The sequence below is a fragment of the Melanaphis sacchari genome, unplaced genomic scaffold (assembly GCF_002803265.2).
Source record: "Melanaphis sacchari strain LSU unplaced genomic scaffold, SCAv2.0 Contig73_pilon_pilon, whole genome shotgun sequence".
In the NCBI taxonomy this organism is placed as follows: domain Eukaryota; kingdom Metazoa; phylum Arthropoda; class Insecta; order Hemiptera; family Aphididae; genus Melanaphis; species Melanaphis sacchari.
Genome location: NW_020271525.1, coordinates 1938695 through 1943802, shown reverse-complemented (window position 1 = coordinate 1943802; position 5108 = coordinate 1938695). Strand labels below are relative to the sequence as shown.

General features: G+C 34.4%; 1 protein-coding gene across 1 annotated transcript in view; it reads left to right on the top strand.

Annotated features, from left to right (window-relative positions):
* Positions 1 to 687: 687 nt before the first annotated feature.
* LOC112600982 (cAMP-specific 3',5'-cyclic phosphodiesterase-like) overlaps positions 688 to 5108 on the top strand; it is a 79310-nt gene continuing 74889 nt past the window's right edge. Inside the window, exon 1 of the mRNA XM_025348356.1 lies at positions 688 to 788. The gene's annotated coding sequence lies outside the window, so the exon portion shown is untranslated. The remainder of the gene's footprint in view (positions 789 to 5108) is intronic.

The window sequence follows — 5108 nt, the reverse complement described above, 5'->3', positions numbered from 1 at the left end:
GCGGTATTTATCATCACGACGGAGGCAACACCGCGAAACCGCGCGCGCCCGCTCATTCCGGGGTCTGTTGACGTCGGGCCGCGCGGCGACGGCGGCTACCACGGCCAAATGCACACCGGCAGTTGGTCGGCCGTCACGTCCGTCGTCGCGCGCGTCACCGTCCGTGCGATCGTTCCGCCACCGCCACCTCCACCGCCGTCCACCGCACACGCATCGCACGCGTTACAATAATAACGTATAATAATATATACCGTTTGCAGCTCGCGTAACGAGCCGCCGCGCGGATAGAGCATCAGCACGAGCGCGAGCTCCTCGCGTCGACGGCGGTACGCAAGTCGCATGGTGGCCGCGCCTCCGGCAGGCCATGTCGTCACCGTCGTCGTCCCGTCGTCGCCGTCGTCCCGACGCGGCCTTGGGACACGGCCCACCGACCCGTCACGCACCACCGCCGCCGGTCGCTAACCGTGGCCGCCGGCGGCGTCGTCGTCAGCGACGGCCATGGAATCGCCGACCATCTCGTCGCCACCGGCGTCCGCGGACGGCCCTAGGCGGCGGTCGTCACCCGGCGGCACCGTCTTCAGTTCGGCGCGCTGGGCATCAGCGGCTCGCGTCCGTGTCCGCCATGCGACGCCGCCAGCGGGCCGCGTCGCGTCCGCCGTGGTCGGCGGGCGGTCGCCCGGCGCGCAGCCCGGCAAGCTGCCGCGGACGCTCAGCACGAGCGTGTTGCGCATCAAGCACCGGTCGTCGTTCTGGGACAAGTTTTGGGAACAGCGGTCCAAGAGAGACTTGTAAGTCGACGTGGCTATAGATTATATAATTAAAACTGTACAGAAACACGTATCCGCTGCCTCCTCCTCCCCCCCCCCACAAAAAAAAAAAAAAAAAATAGTTGGTCTCGAGCGCCGACGATACAGAAGAAAACGTATCGTTTGCGCACCGATATATTGTCGATATCATAATATTATATTATATTTCAAAATTATTAACATTCGTCGATAATCTGAAATAGTACGATCGTAAAAATCTATTATTTTGTTGACAACGAAATGCATTGAACGCCTTTATTCGTATTAACTGTTTTGTAAAATGTTAACGTCTACCATGTCCACTACGCGAGTAGATCGCGAAAATTTTCCGACACTAGTTAAATCGTATGATACGTTTGACGATTAAGATTATACAATAATCGCAAGTCCCCGACCCTTCATCTAGGTACAGCACCATCTGTCCGATCGATGAATATCCATATAATATGTGTAATTGTCTATTTGCACATTATTATAATACCTGTATAATGCTGTAACATTTGTATAATTGGTTAGTGATGTTTTGAAATTGTTATTGACTCGAATTCTCCAACCCCTCATCCAGCTTCGAGTAATTTCGAATTATCACATTACGTTTTAAATATTATTTAAAATTATTACGCATTAAAATGTATTTACCCCGTGAAGTTCGAGTTTGTGGAGTAGCTGTATATCGTGATAATATAACATGGCGTGTATTTTTTTTCACTCACGATATTATAAAATGGTTTTTGCCTGATCGTATGCGCAGTATTTTAAAGAATATTTTGAAAATTAATTTAACATCCTACTCGAATACTTTTTTCATTACTTTTTTCGAGTGCTCATAATTTTCGTTTTCATTAACTTATCTGAAATGCATGCAGGGGACAATACAAGCTCGAGTTATCGACAGTCATTTCAACGCGAACGAATAAAAATTGAGTTTTAAGAATTTAAAACTATCTGGAATACTGTATTTAAAATTCTATTCAAATAATAATAAACTATTTTGATTCAAATGCATATGATTTATATTTTATATATATATATATATTTATTTTTTTTTGTAACAAGTCATGTTTTTATACTTGGAAACATTATTTATCGAAGTTATTCCATCACCCGTACCTATAATAAAATAATTTTAAATTATTATGCATATAATTATATTTTGAGATTTCAACATAAATAAAACATAAATCATAATATTAAAATAATAATTTGACGATTGTAATTTTAAAGCAAATTTTGTGAAAATACTGCAAGCAAATAAAATAAATTGAATCGCTAGAAAATAAAAACGAAAGTAGTCAATTGTTAAAAATATGATTTAATACTCGAGAACAAAAGTGTTTTGAAAAATAGTCAAAACCAATAAAAGTCGACATTTTTTTTTTACTGCTATACAATTGACTGCAGGTGATAAGCGTTTCTTTTGAAAACTGATTCGTTATAAAATCGAAGGGGATAAATGACTCACAAATGAAAACGTTGTCTCCAATTACCTGGCTAGTCACCTATATACTCTACGGGTATACTCACCAATTCATTACAACCCATCTATAAAATTGTTGTGCTCAAAACATAATATATACTACATTGTGTATAAGCTTTGAGCTTTTATTTATTAATCTTGTCGCTCGCCCACCGCATTTATTTAGCCGGTAATAGTGCGCATGTCATAGGTACCTACTACACATCATGATTTATCATCAAGAAAACGCAATAACGACAACACAACATCTCTTTTCCTGTGCATTGCATTATACTATAATAATATAATTACGTAGGTACAATATAGAGTAGATATTGAGTATATTATACAGGGTCATTATTTCAAAAACAATTAACGTCTTTGAAACTATTTCTTTTTCATGATACAATTATTATTGGAATAAAAAACAATTTACTAAAAATAAATTTTTAACGATTTTCATCATTATATTTTTTTTATTTTACTAATTTTTTTTTTTTTTCGAAGAATAATTTTATTTAAACTAAAACTCCTAAACTACCTTTTCAGTTTTTTTTTTTTTTTTTTAACTTTATTTATTTACGAAAATCTCTCTAAAACTTTACCAAACGCGCACGTCACACATTATGCAGAAAAGACCATTTATTTTGCGTACCATGTATATAATATATTAAATTACGCTATGACGAATATAAGACGTGTGATTAATCACGTTCATAAATATTTCACGCATCATAATATTGTATGTATGCTAAGCATAGTTTTGATCCCAAATTAGCTACTCATTCACATCACAAGCAGTTTAAACTTCGTTCCATTCGATTACATTTAATTATCACTTTGAGATTACGATGAAGAATATTTGTCAGTTATTTAGAACACATTTTATGATAATTATTATCTTTCAGACTGTCCGTGTCTATTGTTTTAATAGTACTACAGTTTAAAATGTAATTATTAATAGTTCAAAGTTCAGGTCTCCGAAAACATGAACTATAACGATGCAAATAAAACTAACCATTCTTGGTTTTTTTTTAAAACAAATTCATCATAAATACATGTTACTATTTATACTTTAGATCGTTACAAAAATTTGAATAAAAATTAGAACTATATTATATATATTCATAAATAAAAGTTTATGGGAATTGCAAGTCGTTTACAAACTTTTTTTATGACTCGAGTAGCACCCAATTTTTGGATATTTATTTGATAAGAAAAGGAGTGTAATGCTTAATTAAACATACATTAAATATGTTTTCAAACTATAAAATACAGGGCCATAAAACTTTAGGTTCTATTAATTATTCGTAAAATATGTTAAACACAACGCAGTAACACTCCCCCATTCTATATTTAAGAGCGGTTAAATATTTAGATAACTACCAAATAACTAATATAACAGCATTAATTTTCGAACAAAAAAAAAAAAAAAATACATATATACTTTTCTCGGTAATAAAATATTTAAAAATTATATTAAAAGATGGGTAAAAATTTAAAAAAACTTGTTTATCAAAAAAAAAAAAAAAAAAAAAAATGATTATAAATGCACTACATGATGATAGTATGAAAACATCTCGGAAGCCCAAAAAGTAATATTTTATTTTATTACAATATTACTGTAGAATTCATGATATATTATTAAAATGAAAACAATAACGGTGAAAATAATATGTCATAGTATTCTAAATAAAATTATCATACTATTATTACTATATTACAGAATATTAAAGAAGTGAGGGCCGTTTGTACGACGATAGCTTTTAAATACGGCAATCCGTATCGTATAATGCAATGATTTATACTGATCGAATTATAGGACAAGTTATTCTCGTTTCTCATACATATTCACACATGTCATTTGTTCAAAATTACTGCATTTCCGTATCATGAATTATCATAGTAGGTACAATATCATATTATTCTACCATATTCTAGTCCTTTTGACATTTATTTACGTAAAAAATTAAAAGGAAATCCTCTATAATTGCTTGAAACATATATTTTTATGGGGCTAAACTACGCAACTCCCTATAGTATGAATAACAGTTATGTCTATATGTTTAATAATTATTTATATACATATAAGAAAGTATATATTCATTAAAATGTGTTTCTAAAAATGTTCGAAGAGCTATGTATTTAAAAATAACTAAATCTTTAATTAATTTTTTAATATTCTTACTCGTCAAAATAGGTTTTTATGTTTGACAGTTTTACATCTATTAAAAAAATCAATCGAATTTTGATTGGAAATGCATCACCTTAACTGTTTATAAAAATACAATGTGCCGCGCAACCCTCAGTATAATAATACGTCGACATACGTATTTCGCTCTTAACTTTTTTTTTCTGTTGTAAATCGTTTGACTATTCGTTATCCAACACAAGTCTTTACTAACTGAAAACGTATTTAACGATGTGTAAATTACTAGCAGTACTTATAAAAAAAGGATCTGAGACAATAAAGTATATTATATATAGACGGAACTTTACAGAATACAAAAAAAAGACACAGATCCGACGACAATGGTGACGATGATGTAATCTCTAACACACTCATGGATATGAATGTTACGTAATAATAGCTATAGAGAACAAAACTTAAACTGTTTCCCGAAAAAAACAAAACGAAAATCCTAATTCGTTTGGGTCATAAATGATGTGAGGTACGCGTTGTGTGTAGTGTGTGCACAGTGCAACTTGTATAATATAATACTTTTATCGACGCTACTGCGGGAGAAGGTTCAAGTGGCAGGCGTTGTAACAATTGTCATTTAAAAATGCACGTTTATATTGTATATAGTGTGTGTGTGTGTGTGTGTGTGTGTGTGTGTGTGTGT